The following is a 19,078-nucleotide window of genomic DNA, read 5'->3' as shown; positions in this document are numbered from 1 at the left end:
GTCATTGAGGACTTTTTGTTGGTGTAAATACATATTTAATATTAACACTTTACTTAAGTTTACTTAGGTTAATGCATTATTTTAGTATATTGCATTATTTTATTATTTATCTGGTGAGACACTTAGGAGTTTGCATACTTTTAGGAGTTGTCATGTTGACAACATAGAAGTAAGCAACTCTAATTTAGCACATGGTGTCTACAACACTAGAGTTTGCATAATTAACTAAGTTTTCATGAAGACAACACATTTATTCAAACTCCTAATTTAGCACATGGTATCTACAACATTATTTTGCATACTACACCTTTGTAGGCTTATCCTCTCATCATCACACTTGCTCATGTGCTTAATGGAGGATAACCCATATCTGGTGGACATGTGCTTGGTTGTATGACTTATCATGTTGTGATTCCTATGCATTCTAGAGGCCTTTATTTATAGGCACTCCTAGTGTACTTTCACATTGAATTGAATACATATCAACATTCTGATGATACTCTTGTTGTGCTTGTGCTTGAGTTCTTTGATCTTTGGTGAATTCTGCCCTAAGCCAAATTCTTACATGGTATCAGAGCTTGGAGAATTTCTCTTCACATAGCCATTCGAGACCATAGTTGCTTCATCACCTTGGCCTAGATCCATAGTATCATAGCCATTGGGAGTGTTTAGAGCCAGAATGGATCTCATCATTGTGTTTAGAACATCGATTCATTGAAAATTGGCTATAAATTTTCCTACCCTAGGCCAAAGTCGATTTTGAGGCAATTTTTTTTGCAAATCAGCACCTGAAGGCCCGATTTGCAAGTTCAGGTATGATTTTTTAGATTTGCAATTTAATTTAATTCAGATCTATTAAATTATTCTTGTCTGCATTTATTTTCAAAGTCTGCATTTGTCAAAAAAATTTGCCCTTCGGGCAGCAGAGATTTTTTTTTTTTTTTTTGTATAGGCACCGAGCAATGACACCCTAACCCTACACTCTGTAAGGAATATTCTATAGCATATTCCTCCTTTAGTCCAGTTTGGTTATTCAAAGTTACAACCATGACTAAATTTTGACGGTCGACATTTAAATTTGGCACATACTACTGATTTTGGCAAGTACACACTGTATCGGCCAAGCCTCTGGTGACCAACCCTCAACTCATGGTGGGCTTCATTTGGTTTATAATTTGGTGGGAATTCCTTTTATACACCTCACATGGCATTAACATTGTCAATGTGGGATGATTAGTATTCCCCACCGCCAACATTTAGTACTTTTACAACCGCAACAAAGTCTCTAGCTCCCATTACTAGGACTTCCTGGCGATATTTATACCTCACCATGCATCAACTTTCGGTGACCTGCAATTTGCAACTTATCTCTACATGGAACCCTTCACTAGAAAACCATGTAGCCTCCCCCCCACTCTCCATGTGATGCTCTATCATAGTCTAACTTAGCCTTGCCATCTTCGCAGTATGACACCAATGTGCCATTTGACATCTTTCCACATAGTGTGACACACCAGACCGCCACCTCAACTGCCATGCAGGCTATCTCACCAGACATGTCATTAGACACATAGGTTCCATGTGTCATCTTCATTACCCTTATTATACTTCCACAGCAGCACCAACTGACATCATCCATACGGTCGTGCCATGTCACCAAGAGGGCTATTTTTTTTGTTGATGTCTGCCAGACACGATGTTAAATTTGATGGCCATCTAATCATCATTTCTTGGTATTTTTCAACTACTAAAATGACCATTTGATCATCAAATTTAAGCTCACAATTTTTTGCTCAGAGCCCTCTTCAGATGCATTTTTGATTTGATAGTCCAACTTTGGGAGGCCATAACTCAGTCATCCAGACTCCAAATCAAGTGTGATTTTTACTTTTTGGGTAGAATTTTTTGAAATTTTTAGTGGTGGTGTTCTTTTCTAGTTTTGGTGCAAGGATTTGTCAGAAATTACATTTTTTAACAACTGTACCTATTCAATCTTGCATTTTACAACTTGACATGCTCCATACGGGCTCATCTTGACACATTTTTAGGTTTTTTTTATTGAAAGTGCATTATTTTTTGTCTACTTTCCAGATCTATAATTAGATTATAGGGTTGTGTGGACAAAAATATCACTTTCAGAATTGGGGCCTTTTCTGCATTGTATTACTTTGATTACTTTTCAAAATTGTTGTGCATCTGAGTTACAATGCTTAGTGATAAGTTTGAGACTCAAAAGGTAGTTGTATACAACAAAATTAGAAGTCCACTTTTTACATTTGGATAAGTGGCCTATTGTACATGCACTACATATTAAGTGCCAAAAGCATCTTTTTTGGAGGGTTCTTTTGATTGAGTGAATAGGAGGGTGTGTATTGTGTTTCTTTGTCTCTCTTTTGTGCTCTTTTCATTTTCTACATCATGGGTTCACCTAAAGGTCCACTTCTAACTTCACACAATTACTCTACATGGAAAGATATTGCATGGAGTAGATTAATGGAAAAAGGTCTAAGTCTTTATGTTGATGGTACAATTCCCAAAACCACTGATGCTACAACACTCATTGATAGGAAAACTAAAGACCAACATGCTTTAAGAATTATCTGAAGTTGTGTACATAGAAATCTCTTCTTCCACATTTCTAGTTTCAAGGAAGTTAAACCTGCATGGGAAAAACTTGAAGCATTGTATGGTAAGGTGGATGAGGAAAAGGGATTCCAAATTGAGGATGATCTACTTCTATTGGATCCAAAGAACTTTGACACAATTCAAGATTATATCAACAAAGCCAATGAGTTTAGGGCACTAATTAAAGATTGTGGTAATCCAACGAAGGATGAAAAGTTGATTCATCACATCCTAAAGAGGCTACCTTCAGAGTATGCTTCCTTTTTTTTGAGTTATAATATTCACAGGTTGACCATGGGAAGTACTTTCTGAAAGCCTACATTTGATGCATTTGCAGAAATGTTGATTTTTGAACAATTCCACTTGATAGATATGGGACTTCTCACATCATCAAAGACTAAAGCATTGGTGGCTAGTGATGAGAACCAATCAAGTCAAGGAGGAAAAATTTCTAACAATAGAAAAAGGAAGTAGCGGAAGCAAAAATTACAACCTGAGACACAACAATCCTCCTCACAACAAGGCAATTCTTCTTCCAACAAAAAGGGAAGTAATAATGGAAAAAAGGAAAAAAAAAATTGTGCATATTGCAAGAAAATGAATCATGATGAGCATCATTGCAAGACTAAGAGAAATGATGAGTTGGAAAACCTACTCAAGAAGAAAAAAATTCAAGTGCCAAATGCTTCTAAGGATTCAATTCCAACCTCTTCAAAGGGAAAAGGGCAAGCACTTATGGCTAGTTCAAGTTCTTCTTCAGAATGGATTCTTGACTCAAGTGCCTCATATCATATGGGTTCTTCAAAGGGAGACTTTTTTTCATTGAAGTAGTCATAGGTACTTCACATCTTTGTGGGAGATGATACAAAAATGGAAGTTGGAGGGAAATGACATGTGGATATGGAAAATGGGGAATTCAAATATGTTCTCTATATTCCAAACCTTATCTCTAATCTCCTCTCAATTTACCAAACCACTCACCTTGGAGATGGAAACAAAGTTGAGTTCCTTCCAAATTCAGTGATGGTGCATAGTCTCAAAGATGATTCATTGGTTGTAGTGTAAAAAGTCAATCATGATAAGAGACTTTATTCCTTTTCCCACTTTGTGCTTAAGTCTCATTCACATGCCTTGTTAACTCAATCTAATTCATAAATCAAATTATGGCATGAGTGTTATGGTCATCTTTCCTTCCACTATCTTCAACAACTTTGAACCAAAATCATGATCAAACGTCTACCTACAATCAAATTTTCAAAGGGAGAATGTTCAACATATTTAGTGGATATGTTCACCCAACTTATCCTCTAATCCTCTCTGCACTTCAAACATTGTGGAAACTAATAGTGACACCAATGATAGTGCTTCAATAGATTTAGATATGTGGGGTTCTATCAACAACATATTCCACATGCATATATTGCCATAGTGATAGGTCTGGCACAATAGGGTACACCTTGTCTTCTAGCTATAGCAACAAGGGATGACTACATAGCAGACATTTCAGGTTTGTTTGTGGAGTCATACATAGTAGACTTGGGGGACATCATCGATGACATACATCTTCTCTTTGATGAGGCATATCCTTCTTCAGTTGTTGCAAGGGCTCACTTTGACCCTCCTATCCAATCTCTACATGATCGATCTTCATAGGTTGATATGATTATGGATCCTTATGTACAACAATTGCAAGAGGTCTGTTTATCACTTGAGGAGACACTTTATTCTTTGGGACATGTTCTACATTCATCCTTGTCAGATATGCACTTGTTGTTTTTAGCAATGTTGGAAGGGGCAACCATCAACATTGATATAGGGACAATTGAGTAGATTTTAGAGGCATCATTCATCGTAGGGATTCTTTCTACACATAGGGGAAGCATCTCACTTGTACCTTTTTCATTGTTTCTTCCAAAGGGGAGGAACATTAAACAATACTCATGGACTAGCTTCTACCTTGGAGTAGCTATCATTGGTCGACACTCTTCATTGGGGGGGGGACTACCTTGTCTGTCTTCTTCTTCTTCTTTTTTGGGGGAAACCTTTTCCTCTTTTGGGATTGTGTTCTTCTCATATTTCTCTACTGTATATACGTGATGTATGTTGTAATGAAGGGTCTTGATTACTCCATCCATCCATGCATCTTGTCTTTTCATCTCTCTTTTTGGGGGAGAGTTTTTCCCATGAGGTTTTTCCTCTTTATCCACTTTATAAGAGATTGCATTTCATTATGCACATGGGTACCTAACATGGCCTAGTAGCTGGGAACCATTATGCATTTAATCCTAGCTTTTGTAAGCTTAAGGGCATTCCCCTAAGTTGCACTTAAGGGGGGGTGTTGGTGTAAATACGTATTTACTATTTACACTTTACTTAAGTTTACTTAGGTTAATGAATTGTTTTATTATATTGCATTATTTTATTATTTATTTGGTGAGACGCTTAGGAGTTTGTGTACTTTTATGAGTTGTCATGTTGACAACACATAAGTAAGCAACTCTAAATCAACACATGGTGTCCACAACACTAAAGTTTGCATAATTAACTAAGTTGTCATGTAGACAAAACAATTATTTACACTCCTAATTTAGCACATGGTCTCTACAACATTATTTTGTGTGCTACACCTTTGTAGGCTTATCCTCTCATCATCGCACTTACTTTTGTGCTTAATGGAAGATAACCCATATCTGGTGGACATGTGACTAGTTGTATGAGTTATCATGTTGCTGATTCCTATGCATTCTAGAAGCATCCTAGAGGCCTTTATATATAGGCACTCCTAGTGTACTTTCATATTGAATCGAATACATATCAATATTTCGATCATACTCTTTTTGGGCTACTATTGTGCTTGTGCTTGAGTTCTTTGATCTTGGGTGAATTTTTCCCTAAGGTAAATTCTTACACTTTTGGTATTTGGTTTTGAATAGTATCTTTGGAAACTCAAGCTAGTTAAATACTTGGAAAATTTTACTAATAATTGGTATTAAATAATTGGTATACTGTCATATTGAGGCCTTTGACATTCATATCAGTGGGGGAGAATATGCATGAAAAACATCTCCTAAGCATTAATGGGGAAGATATATCTTTGGGGGAGAAGCTTAGAGTTGTTTAGCATGTGAACAACTAATGAGAATCCTAGACGTGTTCTAGAGAATTTTAGATTTGATTGATGAAGAGGATTTGAGAAGATGAGAATAATAGCAACAACAAAGTACTATTTTGGTATTCTTGGAACTTAGATTTTTTTCATCTATGTTTCCATCAATGCCAAAGTGGGAGATTATTCTCATGAATTCTGATAATACTACTTTTGGGGAGTATCCTAAGCATTTGAAAGTATATATTGACATATTGCATTCATGATTGTGTTTGTCATTGATGGCAACATAGTAGTAAGTGTGTGAAGATTGCTAGAGCAATAGAGAGAGATTGTAGTTGTGTAAACAAGGTGTTGCTTGTCCGGTGATGCATGGTCATGGACATGTTCAACACTATGTCTTGATGATGTGGTTTAATACATAGAATGTAAGTTGAAGATGTACAAAAGTTGTACCTGATTTACAAAGAGTAATTTAGAGAGAAAGCATTAGGAAAGTAGTTCATGATGTTTGTTCACTATCTTACATTTGAGATGCAATGAAAAGAGGTGTAGTTAGCTAGTGATAGAGGATAGTATGTTAGTGATGTCAGTGAGTGCACAAGCCCTAGTGTTGCACGTGTGAAGTTTTGTATAAACTATAAGTCGACAATGCAATTATAATTATAGTTAATTAATTATCTTATTATAATTAATTGGGAAAGCCTCGAGGCCAAATGAAGGAATTGTTTTGAAGATATTGGATAAAGAAAAGATGTTTTCCTTGTTTGAAAGGGGTATCCATTATTATATGAAATGCAAAGTGTGAGAAAGGAGCAGAGTGCTTACTGAATGTGAGTAAGCAACCCGAGGAATTATTGGATGTGAGATTTGTGATCTGGTTACAAGATTAGAAAGAGCAGAGGTCCAGTTGACATGACAAAGGAAATAATAATTATTAATTTCTATTATTATACAAGGAACAATACATAGATCATTTGGATAGTGGGTTTATTGGTCTTAACCTTGAAGTTGTTTAGGCAGTGGGTCCAACTGTCTTCCATAATTCCTAATAGGTTTGGAATCTCCTAATAGGGATTTAAAGTCTCCTAACAGGGACTCATATGTATTGAATGTATTCGTAGACTCCTAATAGCGTCCATCCTCTAACAAGGAGCATTTTTATTAGTATATCATCTTGTGGGTACCATCCCCATCAGGGTTTTCCCTCTAATTAAGGGTTTCCCTAGTTAACATATCTAGTGTTATTGTGTATGAGTATCTTGTTATGGTTTCTAATTATATTGTTCATATGGTTAAATTTGTTTAAGGTTGATAATTGTGATAATAGTTGGATAACTAATTCACCCACCCCCCAACACCCCCCCCCACCCTCTTTCTTAGTTATATTGGTGGACTATATATTCTAACATAACTAGCATAGTGTATCTAGGATTCATAGTTTCAACAAAAAAGGTCTTAAATTGGTCCCAAAGAAGGTGAAGGTTATCCTCGAATAGCCTACTTCAAGGAGTGCTAGTGAGGTAAGATATTTTCATGGTTTGGCTAGCTTTTATTAAAAATTTATCAAGATTTTAATCAGTGTTTATGGACCCTTGATAGAAAAATGAGAAGGGATAGGATGGATTCTAAGTAGAATACATGAGGAAAAAAGAGTTATGAATTTATAAAACAAAAATCTACAAAATGACCTAATTTATCACTTCCAAATTTTAAGTATGTGTTTGAAGTAGAATGTGGTGTCAATGCTAAATCATTGGAGTTGTGTTGGGCCAAGAGGGTAGTCTTGATTCTTAATTTAGTGAGAAGTTAAATGATGCCAAAAGAAAATATTATAATTATTATTAGGAGTTTTTTTTTGATAGGTAACATTTTGTACTGTATTAATTAAAACAAATTTTCTTACAATAGTGTGTCATAGTGTAAAGAGGACACTATAAATGCCCTCAATTTAACCCCCATTAACAAAAAAATGTTAATGCATGCTAGTTACAAAAGGCATTAACACCTTCATACTACACCCAACCCATTACATTTTGAAAAAATAAAAACTGGTAGAGCCACCAGACATGCTGTAAACTACCCTGCCGATTCAAGACTTAAACCAAGTTGCATCTTCCTCCTTGATGAAGTTCGAGATGGATTGATCATCCTCCATAGAGTGTTGTTGTCTTCCAGAGCTGCTCATTTTTGCCTCCCCTATAAGAGACACATCAACCCACATCCCAACTTACACAGACTCCCCAATAAACTCTCATCTTTCCTTGCCTAGCTAGTATCTCAATGGCTCTCTAGTTGGTCTCACACTCTTCCTTGCAATTGTCTTCATGAAACCTTGATTCCCTTCCTCCAAAACCAAAATCTTCTCCTATAGAAATTTGACCAATTTCTACTATCCTTTGGTCACTTTTGACATTTGTACCTCATGGGGGGTTGTAGACTGTAGACACCTAAAAACCTTTAGAAAATAAAGTTTTTTTATTTTCTGAAAAAGTCCTGATGACATCATCATTAATTAATTAATTAATTATTTAATTAATTAATTTATTTTTATGCCATTAAATCCCTTTATCTTAATTAAAAATATTTAATTAAGGAATCCCTCCCAAAAATGTTTAAATCTTATTTAAACATTATTTCCTTATTTATTAATTATTTAATTAATAAATTGACCAAAAATCCTAAAATAAATAAAAAATTTATTTTTTGCCCAAAACTTGGCCAATTTCCTTAAGACCACTAACCTCTTCCAAAATCTTCTAATCCTTCTTTAATTTTGATTAAAGGCTAATCCCATCATTTCCTACCCCTAATCCCAACTCAAAATATTTAATTAAGATTAAATATTAATCCTCATGTTTATTAAAAAAGTTTTAATAAGTATCTCCTCAACCCAAACCCTTGAAATAAATAAAACTTTATTTATTTCCTAAAAATCTAATTTATCCTCATCCTAAGAAGTTCTAGACTCTTTTAGAAAGTCTTCATCCTCATCCTAAGAAATTCTAAACTATTCTAGAAAGTCTTTATCCTCATCCAAAGTCTAGACTCTTCTAGAAGATGTCTTTAAACCTAATCCTAATCCCCTCCTAACCTTGTCACATTCCCTAAACATGGGTTAAGAATTACTAACCCAAGCCAAAGTTAACAAATATCTCCTCCTTCACCCACCCTCATTAAATGCCATCCACTTGCCTATCCCTAAGCTAATCCTAAACCATCCTAATCCATCCTCTAATCATTTGCACAAGCCTAAACAAGCTTAAAACCTTCCTAATCAAGTCCAAGTTGAAATTGCTCTCATCACCCTCAAAATATCTCAACCATAAAACTTTATGAAGTCCACTAGGTCATAAATGACTCTTACAAGCCCTTTTATTGCTCTTACAGGTCATTATGAGGGTCTTTATGAAGATTTTATCCCTTCAGCCTCCTTTGTTGACTCATCCTTCCCCTTTCCTCCATCCTCTCACCATGTGACATGTGTCACTCCTTGATTGGCTATAAGGAAGCATAATCCATGTGCTCTCCTCTCATGCAATCTGAGCCCTCCATAAGCTTTTTCCCATCCTTGCATCTTAGCCCTCAATCCCTCAAGCCTCTTGCCTATAAATTGGATCCTTTCCCTTTGCAAAATAACACAATCCATGAAGTAAAGTCATAATGCCATTTTAAGAAGCCATTTTACATCAAAACCATACACTCACACCCAAATTCCAACTCCATTTGAAGCCCTTTTTGAAGCATAAGCTTGAGCATACATCCTATCTATTTAGACAAAGCCACTCAACAAGAGAGCTTCTTATTGAGAGAGCCCATTAATGGCTCATATTCTCAATTGAGAGCTCATCTTAGTCTATCTTGAAGTTTATGAATTTTGTTTAGTTTGTAGAAGCTTTATTTAAATTTGGATTCTATTAGCATACTAACATTGCTCATATACATAGACAACCACATAACTAGAGGTTGTAATGATGAATCACCACCTCCAATTTGCCTCTAAGATTCTTGCCCTATATCCAGTCCTTCCCCTAGCTCATCTCTATAAATGATCTCATCAACTCCCAATAGCCACTATGGGTCAATACTCATAGCTATGACACATCAAATTTCCTCCTTTTTCTCATTAACAAGCAAAGCTAGAGTGACAAAGAGTGAAACAAAGTCCAGATTGGTCCTCCTTCTTCAATAAGAGTCCAAATACTTTGGGCTAAAGATATCCATAATGCAGCTTATGAAATTTGGTTTTCAATGAGGAAAATTTTCTTCAGTCGTTGTACCAAAATTTTCCCTTCATAAGCATGTGTTTGATTCTCTGACTCCAAGGCAAAGGTGGCCTCCATTTCTGAATACTTTGCTAAAATGCTTGCAAAAAATGAGGCCCTTCTCCTACTTAAAAATAGTCCCATGAAAGATCGAGAAATGCACATTTCAAAATCCACCTACATGAAGATCCTCTATTACACGTATAGGATTGTTGTTCATAAGTTTCCTTGATTGAAGGTTAATAATTATAAGTCACTCCTTCAAAAGGAGGCAAGTGGATATAATGCCATTAAAAACACACCATCTTTAATCAAGTTTAAGAAGAACAAAATCTTCAAAAATGCCATTCTTGTTCCCAAAGGGGGCATTTGCTCCTAGGTTGGCCAATTTATCAGCCACCCCATTTTCCTCTTTATAGACATGGTAAACCTTAAAGTCCTCAAACTCCAACAAAAGGCACTTAATCTAATTAATGTGCTTGTTAAGATGCTAAGACTCCAATTTGCCTTTTTTAATCCCATTGATGATAATCTCTAATTCTCCTTCCAAGTTAAATCACCTAATGCATAGCTCCGATCCTAACAAAATAGCTTGTTTTTTTACTTTACATTCTGCCACGTTATTAGTCCCATCCCTTAGTATTTCCACAACAAGAGCTACAAAATTGCCTCCATGATCTGGTGCAATACATCAGCATCCAAAAATGCTTGGGTTCCCTTGGGAAACCCTATCAAAATTAATTTTTAGCTAGCATTCCTCTGGTGGCTGCCAAAAACATCTTTCCTTCCTTTATTGAAGATTAACCCTTGAAAGCCCATTAATAGGCTAAAATTTAATAGTAGGAAGCTTAGCTTGCAAACGAGCATAAAATGTCATTAAAGATAGGTTATGCTCACTTGATGATGAAGTTGTAGATGATATGACTTCTACTAGAGATCTCTCTTGCCATTGTCCAAAGAGACTTATATTCTCTTCCTTTCCTTGAAATTTTTTCATGTTCCTTTCCTTCCACAACTCTCATAGCATTGTTTATGGGATTACATTCTAAGTTGTTACAAAAAAATGTCCTTTTTTCTTCTTCGACCAAGCTTCTATTCATCCTTTTAAAGTTATCATCAAAGGACAAGCCTAATCTAGTTTTGATTTGACTAATGTCAACATCTCTTGGGAGAAACTACAATGGCGTAGGAGGTGATCAATAGTTTCTTCTGTATCCTTGCACATAGAGCATCTAAAAGGTCCCTAAAAACCCATTCTCTTGAGTCTTTCACCTATTAGGATCTTTCCATTTCCTACTAGTCATGTGAACACTCCTTTTGGTAGACATTCCCTACCCCAACACAGGTTGCACTCCCAATCCACTTTATTATGATTCCCTTCCAATAGCTAATAACCAATCTTAACTAAATAATTTCCATGTTTGGAGCCACATCAAATAAGTTGATCCTCTAAATTAGAAGCAACCAATTCCCTATCCAAAAAAATCTATTCTATTCATTCTTTATCCTCATTGTTGATCTCCAAAGTTGATGGGTCTTTCAATTTCCTTGAGCAACCCATGTCTGCTAGCTAAGCATCTATGTAATCTTTAACTCAGGTACCCCAAATTTGTTGCATTGTATAAATCAAGCTCTGAGGGACTACCAAGCTATCTAGCTTCTAGCCTCCATCCCACGAATCATACCAAAAATTTGTCTTCTCTCTATACCTGATCTTCCAAGTTAAATGATTAGTGATTAGCTCTCTGCAACTAATAAGGAAGTTCTAAATGGCCAAACCACATAGGGTATCAAAAATAGTCAAAATGTGATCATCCTTCTAATTATCCAAGTATTTTTCTCTTAAAATCTTGACCCGTTTCTGATCTCCAACACTAAACATCTTCTAGACAAGTTTAGCCCCTAAAGATATATTTAAAAGCATCTAGTCCCTCACTCTTGCCCCTCCACCAGCTTTTGGTTTGCACACCTGTGACCGTGCCATCAAAGGTATCTTGTCTCCCTCTTGCAAACCATTCCATAAGAACTTAAACATGCATCTTTGAATTGAAAAAACCTATTTCCTAGGAATTTTGAAGCATGCCATAGAGTATATTGGCATCACCAAAATTATAACCCAAAGCATAGTGATTCAACCAGCCAATGTGAGTCGTTGCCCTTTCCAACTATCCATTCTAATCCTACACTCATCCACCAACTCTTTCTAGATTTTTCCTCTTCTTGCTCCTACAAATAGAAGGGTCCCAAGAAATCTCCCTAGGAGCTTCCCAGTCCTTACACCAAAGAAGCTAGCAATAAATCTTTGTGATCCCACTTCTGTGTTGAAAAAGATAATTTCTAACTTCTCCCAGTTTACTAACTGTCTCGATGCCAAGCTATAATCATTGAGCACTTGTTCCATCACCTTAGCCTCTACCTTCGAAGCCACACCAAAGAATCAAGTATCATCCACAAATTGAGAATGGGATGTAGGTGGTATCCCATTTGCAATCTGAATGCCTTTCCAAGCTCTCCCAATTCTTTTTTTCAAAATTAATCTACCCAAGACCTCTACCAAAATAATAAATAAGAAGGGTGAGAATGGGTCCCCTTATCTAAAACCCCAACTCATATTGAAAAAACCTTGTGGGTTGCCATTAATCAAAACCAATGTTCTGAGCTCTAAAATCATGCTTTTAATCCATTTCAACTAGCTTCCCCCAAAACTAAATCTTCTCACCACTTTCAATAGAAAACCCCTATCAACTTTGTCATAGGATTTGTGGATGTCTAATTTGAGCATCATTCTCATATCCTTGCTCTTACAGGAAGAATGGATCACCTCGCAAGCCATAACGATGCCATAAAAAATACTCCACTTGGGTGTGAAACCACTTTATTTCGGTAAGATCATAAAAGCTAAAATAATTTCATCCTATTTGTAGAAATCTTTATGATGGTTTTATACATAGCATTAAAAAGAGAAATAGGTCTAAAATCATCATACCTTGATGGTTGTCCTTTCTTTAGGATGAGGGAAATCAAAGTGTTGTTGAAGTCTTTCAAGATGAATCCCTCTCTTCTCGAATCCTCCACCACAATCAGTAGCTACCCCTTAAGCAAATCCCTCTGGTCAAAAAAAGCCTAGAAACCATCTGACCCTAGTGCCTTGTCTCCACCTAAGCCAAAAAATGCTACCTTAAGTTCACTCATCATAATAGTCTCCATGAGAATCCTATTATCCTCTTCTAACACAATGCTTGGTATTACCTTCAAAACCTTATTCTGCACTTCTTTCCTATCTACTTGTTCCTCTTGCTAGAGAATTGAGAAAAAATCCACCACTTCCTTATTTATGCTATCAATGTTTTCCAATATAACCCATTCTTATCTTCAATGGAAAGAATGTGATTTACACTTTTCATAATCTTCATAGAGTTGTGAAAAAATTTAGTATTCCTATCCCCATCCTGCAACTAGTTCTCACTAAATTTTTGCTTGAAATAAACCTCCTCCCTCTTCAATATTTTTGAGTGCTTACCCATTAAAATATGTTTGGTTTGAAAATCTACTTCATCCATCCCTTGCTCCAAAATCTTACTATTCAGAGCAACCAAATCCACCTCTACCTCTGTTCTTGCCTTAAAGATGTTACCGAAATGGTGTTGATTCCACTCCTTCAATTTTTTCTTGAGATATCTCTATTTTGAAAAATCTTGAAAAGCAACATTACGCTCAAAACAAGGTGCCTTAATCCACCACTCATCCATTAGCTCCTAAAAGCCATCTACCCTAAACCACATCTTTTAAAATTTAAAGGGAAACTTGATTGAGATCTCATCTTGCTAAACCATAAGAGACATTAGCTAGTGGTCAAAGCATGACAACCCCAGAATTCTACATTCAAAAATAGTAGGTAAAGCCTGTCATTCACCTGCTAAAAAAATCCTATCCAGTTTCTTAGCAATATGTGAAAAAACTTTCCTCCTATTTGTCCACGTAAAGTGGCCCGCCTTGGTAGGGACTTCCTAGAGTTGATTATTTTTTACAAAGTTCTAAAAATATTTTTGGATTGAGCCTAAGGTAAGCGTGCCCCCCCACCCCCCCCTGCCCCCCCCCATGTTTATCTGCCATGCTAAGAGTAGCATTGAATTCCCCAAAGAAGCTACAAAAGGGGCAATTTCCTCCTTCACTGCCATTCTCTCATCTAATTTGGTGGGTCCATAAACATTAATCAAGACCATTGAAAGTTTAATAGTAAATGAAGAGAAACATATGTCTTACCAATTCCTCTTCTTGATAAGGGGATCACCTTTAAGAAGTCTTGGATTCCACAAAATCCTCAAACCCCCAGATGCCCCTACTACCTCAACAAAAAAACCAGACCATTGTTCTCTAACTCCTAAAACTCTTGCTACCTCCTCTACTTCCATTTTATTTTCTTGAATACAGACTATATTTTCTTTCACTTGATCCAGAGCTCTATTGATTAGGTGTCTTTTGTCATGGGCATTGCAACCCTTAACATTCCATGTAAGGAACTTTATTGCTACCTAGGAGAGATAATGTCCCTCCTAGATCTCAAGCAAGTTTGACCCCTCATATTTCCAACTTCCTCTAGCATCCTCTAATTGTTTTTCATGCCTCTTCTATGAGCTCCCTTGTGCTTTACTCTTCTTGGCCTGGGATTGAGAGATTGTGCACTGCTCAGTGATCCCAATCTTGTCCATGTCTACAAATTCTTCTTCTTCTAATAGCTCATCAGTATCTGGTAGATTCACCAAGAAAGATACCAGCATCCTTGTGGGAGAAATTATCATTTCTATCCCCCTCGACTTCTCTTCATGATGCTTACCCCACTCTAGGTCTCTTGTCTCCAATAGGTTTACATTCTCTACACATTTCATCTGAGACACATCCTCCAAAACTATATTAGAGTCTACCCTTCCTTCCAACACCCTTTGGAAATCTTCTTTGACTACCAAAGCAATTGATCCCAAATTTGGATCTTGTTGCATTTCCTGAGGAAGGTTCTGATTGGAAATCACAACATCATTTGTGCCAGGACTACTTCCATTAATCCCTAGCTTAGAACAACCTCATTTTCCAACTCAAAGTCCATGCACCTCTCTTCAACCACTACTCCAAGTGTTGAGTCCTCCCTTACCTAGGTTTTGGAAGGTCTTTGGATCCTATAAGATTGTAACATTTCTGAGTAGTCCCTCTGCCTTCTCCTTGCCTTTGGTTTTGACTGTACAAACCTCCACCACATATTCCCATTCCTCAAAACTACTACATTGGTCAATTGCTTCCTCAACCTTAATCTCTTACCACCAATAACCTTCTAGTGTTTGAATCTCTATTACATGTGGCAATAGCGGATGTGGCTTCCACATTATGCTTATTCTTGCATATTGACTACAATCTTTATGTTTGATTGCTTCATCGACTTTGATAAACTTCCCCAGTTTGTCTCCTATCATTTCGAAGGTCCCCAAGTTCCAATACTCATGGGGGAGATTGTACAACTTGATCCATATGGGAACCTCTTCCACTTTTGTTTGTTTAGGGTTAAAATTAGGGACCCAATGTTTGATAAAGAAACCTACTCCTTCCATTAGAAAGGGCCCATTAAACATAACTCTTGTTTTGTCATTTTTAGAAGCCATGATAATCAAGAATAAACTATTTTTTGGGATTTTGATGATCATCTTTGACCACAAGATATCATTAATCCAAATTTTCAATTTGGGAATGGGTGGTCATCCTCCCCATTTCATGAAAAAAGCCCCATCCCTTAGCATATTCACCAATGATTTCTATTCCTTCGTATCTATTCAAATGTTAATAACCTTGTTGTCCACTATGGTTGGAGTATCTTTTGTAAGCCCTCCAGATGTTAAAGGCCTCTCTTCATGCCTCCTTACCCACTTCTAGTTGATCCTTGTTGCTCTCCTTTGGATCTTAACTATCTCCATCCTATGTTGGAGCCCTTTAGGAACTCTACAATTCTCTCCATATTTTTTTTAGTCCAAGAAGCCACCCCAAGAGACATACTAGTTGCATAGAGGCTTCTAGGGTTGCCACAGTCCATTTTGGGCTCCCTTCCCTACCTACCATCGCTACCTGCCATCAAACCCTAGTCTCCGCCTGCGCTTCACCATAACTAGGAGGGTAAAATATTTTAGTAGCCAAATTATTATTAAATCAATAAAAATATTATGATTAGAAGTTTTATGCTATAGTTAAGACATTGAATAAGTGAATACATTATCTTATTTTTAAGGAGTTTTTTTAAATGTTGATCATCAAGCTTTGCAATATTTGAATAGTCTAGAAAGTTGAGTTAAAGGTATTAGAATTGGGTTGAGTTTGTTGGCAATATGTCCAATCAATAAGGTAAGTAATATGGTTGACATTTATCGAAACATATTTGTTTTGCATATTAGTCATGTTCTTTCGTAAAGGAAAATTGTCTAAGTATCAGACAACATCACAGCAGCATGACAGATTTGATGATAGAAAAATATTCCCTTGCATAATTAACTAGAGATGCATGACATCATACTAATGATGTATACTGGTGCACATGTTTGTACGATCAATCGAGTCCAAGTTATGAAGGAATTAGTAATGCAATGATGATACAACACAGAGCAGAGCATATTGGCAGCATGTGTTAAACAACTGCATTATTTGTTTTAATTACTCTTTCCTAATGAGCTGACTCTAAGGATGTTATGTGAGCTGACTATGGAAGAATTTACCAATATATTTGGTATAAGTAAAGGAATTCATTTGCAAAGTTAGAGTGAAGTGCAAAAAAAAGTGTAATCAGTGATTGCGAACTTGGTATGATCTAGTGAAATGAGAGTAACAAGTGAATGTGATATTATGACATATGATGTGAAGCATCATTATGTGAGATATGATGTAGATTGATATGAGTGTAGTCATTCTGGTATGAAGAATTTTCAGTCATAATATTTGCGAAGTACAATAAGTATCTCAGTATTGTATGTATACATATTTCTTGAAGAACTTATTGTATAGTTACATGTTAGGGTAGTGGGCTCTTTTTGCACACATTTGTATATGATCTGCCAACTCCTAATAGGGTTGAGGCTTCTAACAAGGCCTAGTCTCCTAACAAGGACTCGAGATACTATACATGCTTCATAGACTCCTAACAAGGCCAATATCCTTAACTGGATCCTTTGTATAGTGAATCATCTGATGGGTTTCATCCCCGCCAGGGTTTTCCCTTGGCCAAATTTTCCCTAATTAACAAAACATGGTGTTATGAGTTCTCTTCTTATATAGTTTATTATTTTGTTTAGCACTATTGGTATTCTCTTTCATGCATGTGTCAAAGTAATTAACAAAATTCAATTGTGGGTAAAAAGATTGAAAATACTAATTCACCCCCCCAACCCCCCCTTAGTATTATCTATTTCTAACGATTAGTATTAGAGCTTGGTTATCAAAAGAGGCTTAACAAATTGAATAATATTCCTATGGATATGGAACAATTGAAGAAGAATCTTGAAGAATCTTTTGAATAGATTGATCTCCTTACTGATGAAAGAGATGGCCTTAAAGACAGATACAACGATGCAAAAGCCTACATTGGTGAATTAAAGGACAAAATATGTAGGAGTTGATAAAATCCAACTCCACAGCTCACCAAGATCACTTGCATGCAAACAACTTGTTGAAGGGAAACCAAGAAGGAAGAGGTGGAGCTTGGGAAAAACCCTAAATGGACATGAGAGAGAACATATTGCAAAATAATGAAATTGTATTTACAATGAGAATGCAATGCAAGTTGTGAAAATAAAATGAGAGAGCCCGAATATAAAAGCCTCATGGAAGCTTGTAGAACAAGTTGGAAAGTGGTAGAAGATAAGGTTGACAACTAAGCACTCTTCCACAAAAAGTTGGAACATGCTAGAAGGGAACAAACTCTCGTGTAGTAAAAAACTCATCACTACATGCATTAAATACTAAATATTAAATAAATGCATTAACCTAAGTAAGCTTAAGTAAATAGAATAATTAATTAATAATTAATTAATTAGTTACTCTAACAAAATAGATGAGCTAGAGAAAAAATAACATGAGTTAAAGATAGTTGAACTTAAGCTGAGTCTCAAGAAAAATGGAGGAAATAATGACTCTAAAATCAAAGCTAAAAATGTAGATCTAAGATCCCAGTTAAGCAAGGTAACATCTAAATTGGAATTTATTAAGTTAGAGCATGTAGAATTAGAGAAATAAAACACTATTGCGAAAGGTGAGTTGGTACAAACGAAACAACAACTTGAGAAATTATATACCAACAGTGATAAGATTGAAGAACAAATATGTACACAAAGACCTAGTTATGACAAGACTAGACTTGGATTCTTTCTTGGACAATCCGCCACGAAATCTATTGAGAGAAAAGAATCTGATACTCCTAAAGTCAATAAGGATCTAGGCAAGATAGATGATACATCTAAGGACAAAAAGGATGTTACTCACTCTAAGAAAGTTAAACAATCTAATCAAGATATGGACAACAAAAGAAAGGAATCTTATGCTTGGTGTGATGAACTTGAAAACACTAAAGTCAATTGCAAAGATAAGTCCTTCAAACCTATTTCAAAATTTTATTGCCATAATTGTCATGGATATGGTCATTATGTAGTAGATTGTAAGAAACCTAAATTTGATAGTAATAATGCAAATAGTAGGATATATAGGAACACTAACCATGCAGGAAATAGAAAAAGATCTCACAGCAATGAAATTTGAGAAAGAAGACAAATTGTTTGCTACAGATGCAACAATCTTAGACACATTGCAAGGAATTGTAGAGCACCTGATGAGAAATAGAATGAACAAAAAAGAAATGCACTCAAGACACTATACATGCTTCACAAACTCCTAACAGGGTCAATATCCTTAACTGGATCCTTTATATAGTGAATCATCTTGTAGGTTTCATCCTCACCAGGGTTTTCCCTTGGCCAGGGTTTCCCTAGTTAACAAAACATGATGTTACGAGTTCTCTTCTTATATGGTTGATTATTTTGTTTAGCACTATTTATTTTGAAAT

Source organism: Cupressus sempervirens, chromosome 6 (genome assembly GCF_028749045.1).
Source record: "Cupressus sempervirens isolate cs-2001-9-10 chromosome 6, ASM2874904v1, whole genome shotgun sequence".
Lineage (NCBI taxonomy): Eukaryota > Viridiplantae > Streptophyta > Pinopsida > Cupressales > Cupressaceae > Cupressus > Cupressus sempervirens.
Note: the sequence above shows the minus strand (reverse complement) of the source record.